Source organism: Tamandua tetradactyla, chromosome 17, assembly GCF_023851605.1.
Source record: "Tamandua tetradactyla isolate mTamTet1 chromosome 17, mTamTet1.pri, whole genome shotgun sequence".
Lineage (NCBI taxonomy): Eukaryota > Metazoa > Chordata > Mammalia > Pilosa > Myrmecophagidae > Tamandua > Tamandua tetradactyla.
Genome location: NC_135343.1, coordinates 79,417,873 through 79,427,300, shown reverse-complemented (window position 1 = coordinate 79,427,300; position 9,428 = coordinate 79,417,873). Strand labels below are relative to the sequence as shown.

The 9,428-nt window shown below is 38.4% G+C and overlaps 1 pseudogene; it reads left to right on the top strand.

Annotated features, from left to right (window-relative positions):
• Positions 1-4,730: 4,730 nt before the first annotated feature.
• Positions 4,731-5,860, top strand: LOC143661250 (poly(rC)-binding protein 2 pseudogene; annotated as a pseudogene).
• Positions 5,861-9,428: the final 3,568 nt, after the last annotated feature.

The window sequence follows — 9,428 nt, the reverse complement described above, 5'->3', positions numbered from 1 at the left end:
AAGGAAAGAAATAACAAAGATTAGAGCAGAAATAAATGAAATTGAAAACATGAAAACAATAGAGAAAATCAATAAGACCAGAAGTTGGTTCTATGAGAAAATCAACAAGATTGATGGGCCCTTAGCAAGATTGACAAAAAGAAGAAGAGAGAGGATGCAAATAAATAAGATTAGAAATGAAAGAGGAGACATAACTACTGACCTCACAGAAATAAAGGAGGTAATAACAGGATACTATGAACAACTTTACGCTAATAAATACAACAATTTAGAAGAAATGGACAGGTTCCTGGAAAGACAGGAACAACCAACTTTGACTCAAGAAGAAATAGACGACCTCAACAAACCAATCACAAGTAAAGAGATTGAATTAGTTATTCAAAAGCTCCCTAAAAAGAAAAGTCCAGGACCAGACGGCTTCACATGTGAATTCTATCAAACATTCCAGAAAGAATTAGTACCTACTCTCCTCAAACTCTTCAACATAATCGAAGTGGAGGGAAAACTACCTAATTCATTCTATGAAGCCAACATCACCCTCATACCAAAACCAGGCAAAGATATTACAAAAAAAGAAAACTACAGACCAATCTCTCTAATGAATACAGATGCAAAAATCCTCAATAAAATTCTAGCAAATCGTATCCAACAACACATTAAAAGAATTATACATCATGACCAAGTAGGATTCATCCCAGGTATGCAAGGATGGTTCAACATAAGAAAATCAATTAATGTAATACACCATATCAACAAATCAAAGCAGAAAAATCACATGATCATCTCAATTGATGCAGAGAAGGCATTTGACAAGATTCAACATCCTTTCCTGCTGAAAACACTTCAAAAGATAGGAATACAAGGGAACTTCCTTAAAATGATAGAGGGAATATATGAAAAACCCACAGCTAATATCATCCTCAATGGGGAAAAATTGAAAACTTTCCCCCTAAGATCAGGAACAAGACAAGGATGTCCACTATCACCACTATTATTCAACATTGTGTTGGAAGTTCTAGCCAGAGCAATTAGGCAAGAAAAAGAAATACAAGGCATCAAAATTGGAAAGGAAGAAGTAAAACTATCACTGTTTGCAGACGATATGATACTATATGTAGAAAACCCAGAAAAATCCACAACAAAATTACTAGAGCTAATAAATGAGTACAGCAAAGTAGCAGGCTACAAGATCAACATTCAAAAATCTGTAGCTTTTCTATACACTAGTAATGAACAAGCTGAGGTAGAAATCAAGAAACGAATCCCATTTACAATCGCAACTAAAAGAATAAAATACCTAGGAATAAATTTAACCAAAGAGACAAAAAACCTATATAAAGAAAACTACAAAAAACTGTTAAAAGAAATCACAGAAGACCTAAATAGATGGAAGGGCGTACCGTGTTCATGGATTGGAAGACTAAATATAGTTAAGATGTCAATCCTACCTAAATTGATTTACAGATTCAATGCAATACCAATCAAAATCCCAACGACATATTTTTCAGAAATAGAAAAACCAATAAGCAAATTTATCTGGAAGGGCAGGGTACCCCGAATTGCTAAAAACATCTTGAGGAAAAAAGACGAAGCTGGAGGTCTCGCGCTGCCTGACTTTAAGGCATATTATGAAGCCACAGTGGTCAAAACAGCATGGTATTGGCATAAAGATAGATATGTCGACCAATGGAATCGAATAGAGTGCTCAGATATAGACCCTCTCATCTATGGACATTTGATCTTTGATAAGGCAGTCAAGCCAACTCACCTGGGACAGAACAGTCTCTTCAATAAATGGTGCCTAGAGAACTGGATATCCATATGCAAAAGAATGAAAGAAGACCCATCTCTCACACCCTATACAAAAGTTAACTCAAAATGGATCAAAGATCTAAACATTAGGTCTAAGACCATAAAACAGTTAGAGGAAAATGTTGGGAGATATCTTATGGATCTTACAACTGGAGGTGGTTTTATGGACCTTAAACCTAAAGCAAGAACACTGAAGAAGGAAATAAATAAATGGGAGCTTCTCAAAATTAAACACTTTTGTGCATCAGAGAACTTCATCAAGAAAGTAGAAAGACAGCCTACACAATGGGAGACAATATTTGGAAATGACATATCAGATAAGGGTCTAGTATCCAGAATTTACAAAGAGATTATTCAACTCAACAACAAAAAGACAGCCAACCCAATTACAAAATGGGAAAAAGACTTAAACAGACACCTACCAGAAGAAGAAATACGGATGGCCAAGAGGCACATGAAGAGATGCTCAATGTCCCTGGCCATTAGAGAAATGCAAATCAAAACCACAATGAGATATCATCTCACACCCACCAGAATGGCCATTATCAACAAAACAGAAAATGACAAGTGCTGGAGAGGATGCGGAGAAAGAGGCACACTTATTCACTGTTGGTGGGAATGTCAAAGGGTGCAACCACTGTGGAAGGCAGTTTGGCGGTTCCTCAAAAAGCTGAATATAGAATTGCCATACGACCCAGCAATACCATTGCTAGGTATCTACTCAAAGGACTTAAGGGCAAAGACACAAACGGACATTTGCACACCAATGTTTATAGCAGCGTTATTTACAATTGCAAAGAGATGGAAACAGCCAAAATCTCCATCAACAGAAGAGTGGCTAAACAAACTGTGGTATATACATACGATGGAATATTATGCAGCTTTAAGACAAGATAAACTTGTGAACCATGTAATAACATGGATGGACCTAGAGAATATTATGCTGAGTGAATCCAGCCAAAAACTAAAGGACAAATACTGTATGGTCCCACTGTTGTGAACGGACATTCGAGAATAAACTTGAAATATGTCATTGGTAACAGAGTTCAGCAGGAGTTAGAAACAGGGTAAGACAATGGGTAATTGAAGCTGAAGGGATACAGATTGTGCAACAGGACTAGATACAAAAACTCAAAAATGGACAGCACAATAATACCTAATTGTAAAGTAATCATGTTAAAATACTGAATTAAGCTGCATCTGAGCTATAGGGTTTTTTTTTGTTTTTGTTTGCTTGTTGGTTTGTTTGTTGTTGTTGTTTTTTACTATTACTACTACTTTTATTTCTTTTCTTTATATTAACATTTTATAGCTTTTTCTGTTGTGTTGCTAGTTCCTCTAAACTGATGCAAATGTACTAAGAAACAATGATCATGCATCTATGTGATGATGTTAAGAATTACTGAGTGCATATGTAGAATGGTATGATTTCTAAATGTTGTGTTAATTTCTTTTTTTTCTTTCCGTTAATAAAAAAAAAAAAAAAAAAAAAAAAAAAAAAAAAAATTTGTTTCTTTGATAAAATTGATGGGCCACTAACAAGACTGACAAAGAAAAAACAGAGAGGATGCAAATAAACAAAATCAGAAATAAGAAAGGTTGCATTACCACAGACTCAGAAAAAAATATAAGAAATTTTAAGAGGGTACTATGAACAACTATACACCAACAAACTAGACAGCTTAGATGAAATGGACAAATTCCTGGAGACACACAAACAAGCTCCACTGACTCAGGAAGAAATATAAGATTGCAACAAACCAATCACATCTAAAGAGATTCAATCAGTCATCAAAAATCTTCCTATAAAGAAAAGCCCAGGGCCAGATGGCTTCACAGAGGAATTTTATCAAACATTCCAGAAAGAAGTAACACCAATCCTGCCCAAACTTTTCCAAAAAAATTGAGGAAAAAGGAACTCTACCTAACTCATTTTATGCAGCTTATCATTTTAATACCAAAACCAGATAAAGATGCTATAAGAAAGGAAAACTACAGACCAATCTCCCTAATAACATAAATGCAAAAATTCTCAATATAATATCAGCAAATTGAATCCAACAGCACATTAAAGGAATTATACACCATGACCAAGTGGGATTTATACCAGAATGCAAGGATGGTTCATCACAAGAAAATCAATTAATGTAATACAGCACATTAAAAATCTAAAGGGAAAAATCACATGATCATCTCAATTGATGCAGAAAAACCATTTGACAAAGCTCAGCATTCTTTTCTGACAAAAACATTCCAAAAGATATGAATCAAAGATAAGTACCTCAATATGATAAAAGGAATGTATAAAAAACTGATAGCCAACATCCTACTCAATGGACAGAGACTGAAAACTTTCCCCCTAAGATCAGGTGCAAGACAAGGATGCCCACTGTCACCACTATTATTCAACATTGTGCTAGAAGTTTTAGCTAAAGTAATCAAGCAGGACAAAGAAATAAAAGGCATCCAAAATGGAAAGGAAGAAGTAAAACTTTCATTATTTGCAGATGATATGATACTGTACTTGGAAGCTCCTGAGAAATCTACAGTAAAGATACTTGAGTTAATAAACAAATTCAGCAAGGTGGCAGGATATAAAATTAATGTGCACTGAGACCAGCAGAGGCAGCAGCCCAAGCAGCCTCAGCCTGTGCTCTCTCCTGCCTGCCCTCCACTGTCCTCCACCTGCCCTGGGGTCTCTTACCCCCTTCTTCCTACTCCTCCTCCAATCCCCTTCCTCCTCCACCCACCCGTGGGGCCCCCTCACTTCCTGCCCACCCCTATTGTTCTGTCCAGGGCCTTCCACCCGTTACCCGTATCCCCACAACTGCCTCGCACCTGCGGTTTTTGGCTTTCACCCCCACCAGTGACCAAAGACTTGGTCACTCAAAGTCCAGCTCCCAGGTACACTGCTCAACATGGACACCGGTGTTATTGAAGGTGGATTAAATGTCATTCTCACCATCTGGCTACTTATGCATGGAAAGGAATTTGGCAGTATTATCAGAAAGAAAAGAGAATCAGTTAGGAAGATGCACGAAGAGAGTGGTGCATGGATCAGTATCGCAGAAGGAAATTGTCCTGAGAGAATTATCCCTTTGGCTGGACCCACCAATGCCATCTTTAAAGCCTTTGCCATGATCATTGACAAACTAGAAGAGGACATCGACAGCTCTATGACCAATAGCACAGCTGCCGGTAGACCCCCAGTGACCCCGAGGCTGGTGGTCCCTGGTGGTCAGTGTGGCCTTCTCATTGGGAAAGGTGGTTGCAAGATAAAGGAAATATGAGAGAGTACAGGGGCTTAGGTCCAGGTGGCAGGGGAAATGCTCCTCAACTCAACTGAGTGGGCCATCACTATTATTGGCATTCCACGATCCATCATTGAGTGTGTCAAACAGATCTGGTCATGTTGGAGACTCTCTCCCAGTCCCTCCCAAAGGGTGTGACTATCCCATACCAGCCCAAGCTGTCCAGCTCTCTGGTCATCTTTGCAGGTGGTCAGGACAGGTGCAGCACAGGCCACAACAGTGAGAGCTTTCCCCACATCACCCTGTCCATGTGCCTCAACCCTGACTTGGAGAGACCATCTCTTAAGGCCTATACCATTCAAGGACAGTATGCCATTCCACAGCCAAATTTGACCAGGCTGCACCAGTTGGTAATGCAACAGTCTCATTTTCCTATGATGCATGGCAACACCTGATTCAGTGCAGGTTTGGATGCATCTGCTCAGGCTACTTCTCATGAACTCACCATGCCAAATGATTTGATTGGTTGCATCATCTGGCATCAAAGCACCAAAATCAGTGAGATCTGTCACATGTCTGGGGCACAGATAAAAATTGTGAACCCAGTGGAAGGATCTACTAATAGGCAGGTTACCATCACTAGATCTGCTGCCAGCATTAGCCTGGCTCAATGTCTAATCAATGTCAAGCTTTCATCAAAGACGGGTGGCATGGGGAGCAGCGAGAACAATGCAGGTTCGTGCATTATCCCTTTCTGGTGTTCACCAACACCCGTGATCTGTCTGTTTGGTTTCTGAACAGTCAAGCAATTCCAGGTTTTAAATACTTAGTAAATTTTCCGCTTCTACACACTTTATCATCCACTCGTGATTTTTTAATTAAAGCATTTTAATTCCTTTCTCTGTTCAACTGGTAATGCTGAGATCCATATTTAGTTTTATAAGCTTTTCCCTGCTTTTTCGTTTTGTTTTGGCTCATGAATTTTTTTTTTCTGTTTGTCATGAAAACGTAAGAGTGGAATACTAATACATTTCAGTTTAGTTCTGTAATGTCAGGAATTTTTCAAAAAAAATTAAAAGATGAACTGGAGCTTTTTTTTGTGAATAGAAAAAAAATTAATGTGCAAAAATCAGTAACATTTCTATACACAAGCAATGACCTAGCTGAGGACTCAGTTAAGGAAAAATTCCATTCAAATTGTAACTAAAAGAATCAAGTACTTAGGAATGAACCTAACTAAGGATGTAAAGGACTTGTACACAGAAAACTACATAACATTGATAAAAGAAATCAAAGGAGATCTAAGTAGGTGGAAAGACATTCCCTGCTCATGGATAGGAAGGCTAAATATAGTTAAGATGTCAATTCTCCCCAAGTTGATCTACAGATTCAACACAGTACCAATCAAAATTCCAACAACCTACTTTGAAGATTTGGAAAAGCTAACTACCAAATTCATCTGGAAAGGAAAGAGACCCCAATAGCTAAAATCATCCTTAAAAAAAGCAAGAACAAAGTGGGAGGATTGACACTCCCTGACTTTAAAACCTATTATAAAGCCACAGTGGTCAAAACAGCATGGTGCTCACACAGAGACAGGAGCACTGACCAATGGAATTGGATCGAGAGTGCAGAAACAGACCACCAAATCTACGGTCAACTGATTTTTGACAAGGCCCGCAAATCCTCTGAACTAAGACAAAATAGGTTTTCCATAACTGTGCATGCAAGAACTGGATAGCAATAGTCAAAGGAATGAAAGAGGACCCCTATCTTACACCCTACACAAAAATTAACTCAAAGTGGATCAAACACCTAAATATAAGAACTAGAACCATAAAGCTTCTAGAAGAAAATGTAGGGAAACATCTTCAAGATCTAGTAATAGGAGGTAGCTTCCTAAACTTTACACCCAAAGCACAAGCAACAAAAAAAAAGTAGATAAATGGGAACTCCTCCAGATCAAATGCTTCTGCACTTCAAAAGGCTTTGTCAAAAAGGTGAAGAGGCAGCCACTGGGAGAAAATATTGGGAAATAGCATATCAGACAAAGGTTCGATTCCCTGTGTATACAAAGAAATCATACAACTCAACAACAAAAGAACAAACAACCCAATTATAAAACAGGCTAAAGATATAAATAGGCCTTTTTCTGAAGAGCAAATACAGATGGCTCAAAAGCACATGAAGAGATGCTCATTTTCATTGGCCATAAGGAAAAGCAGATCAAGACTACAAATGAGATACCACCTCACACCTATAAGAATGGCTGTTATTAAATGAACAGGAAACTATAAATGTTGGAGAGGATGTGGAGAAACTGGGACACTTACGCACTGCTGGTGGAAATTTATAATGGTGCAGCCACTATGGAAGACTGTTTGGTGGTTCCTTAGGAAACTAAATATCGAGTTGCCCTATGACCCAGATTTAGCACTACTTGGTATATACCCAGAAGAGCTGAAAGCAACGACACAGACATTTGCACACTGATGTTCATAGCAGCATTATTCACAATCACCAAAACATGGAAAGAAACCAAATGCCCATCAACAGACAAGAGGATCAATAAAATGTGGTATATACCTACAATGGAATATTATGCAGCAGTAAGACAAAATGATGTCCTGAAGCACATGATAAGATGCCTGAAGCACATGATAAAATGGATGAGCCTTGAGGACATATGCTGAGTTAAATTAGCCAGACATGAAAGGATAGATACTGTAATGATTCCACTTTTATGACCAACATAAAGGTATAATGACAGACTTATAATGCAGAATATAGGGGACTTACAGATACATAAAAGCTAGAGATGGGTGAACTGTTAGTTAATGAGGTTGAACTCCAATGTAAGGGAATAGATAGGAGTGAAGGTGATTCTCTACTGGGTCTATAAGTAATATTACCATATTGAAGACAAACAAGATTGAAAGGGGTTGTATAGATCTATGTGTCCCACTTATTAACACAAGATATATGAATTAGTTCTTGCAAGAATTACTTCAAAGATACGATTCTTGTATATAGAGTGTTTAAGTCCAGGGTACAGGGGGAAAACTGCTATTGCATGCTATGAGCTATGTTCAAAAGAAAACCATCGGCACTACCACAGCAACAGCAGAGGTAAATAATGGAGTGAGGGACAAGAGTTAAGAGGAGGTATACATTTCCTATTTGGCGAGGGTGTGTTTATTGATTTTCTTTCCCTTGGGAACAATGAAATCTAAAATTGAGAATGTTGATGGACTGTGGACTTTGGGCCCTCTACATGATGCCCAATAAATGCAGGTGGCTGAAGGATGCACTGACGGAGAAGTTGATTGGCGAACTATGGCGTATACTTATGAATGAAGGTTGTGCTTTTTGTGCTACAAAAAGGAACAAAATTATGAGGCATGCAATGATGTGAATGAGTATGTGAGACATTTGGTGAGACAAAATAAGCTAGAAACAAAAGAACAACAGTGGTATGGTCACCTTTAGAAAATGCTTATAAGAAAACAGGGGCCTAGATTGTAAGCTTTTAAAGCAGACACAGTAAGTCCGGAGTGGTGATTACTATTTTTGGATTTTGAGAGGCTGTTTTATATATATAACCTGATGTTTAGAGATAAGAATGAAGCCAAAAAGGTTGGGGTTAAGGTAATTCAGAACATAGGGGTAAGGAAGACAGTGTCTATATTTTAGAACCGCACATACTCCTTGAGACCAATGGAAGAAAAGTTTATTTGATCTGGAACTGAAATTTTCTGTAGTGCATAATCTAATTCAACCTATCTGTATAGTTCACTTGAACAACAGAAACACAGGGGGCACAAAATAAGAAGGTCCTTTAACCCTGCATAGAATATTGTAATACCTAGATACACCCTAGAGAATATTAAGTAGATAATCAAAAAGTATTGACAAAGTCCCCTAAGGGATGGGAGGAAAATATTGAACTGTTAAACCTTACCGTCAGGGAATCCCCTGATACTGTGTCAAACTTGGACACCCAAATCAATAGGCCATGCCCTCGATCAGGAGGCTTATTCTTGTGAAGCTTATGCAGGTAGTGGAGAAGCTTAAACTACCTATAGGCATGTCTAAGAGTTTCTTCTGGAGGACCTCTGTTGTTGCTCAGATGTGGCCTCAGTCTCTTTAAATCCAACTCTGCAAGTGAAATCATTGCTGTCCCCTCATCATTTGGGACATGATATCCAGGGATGAAAATCTCCCTGGCAACATCGGAGATGACTCCCAGGGATGAATCCAGACCTGGCACCATAGGATCAACAATTCCATCCTGACCAATGGGGGAAAAGAAGTGTAACTAATAAAGTATCAGTGGCAGACAGAGTTCAAATGGAGTCAAGAGGC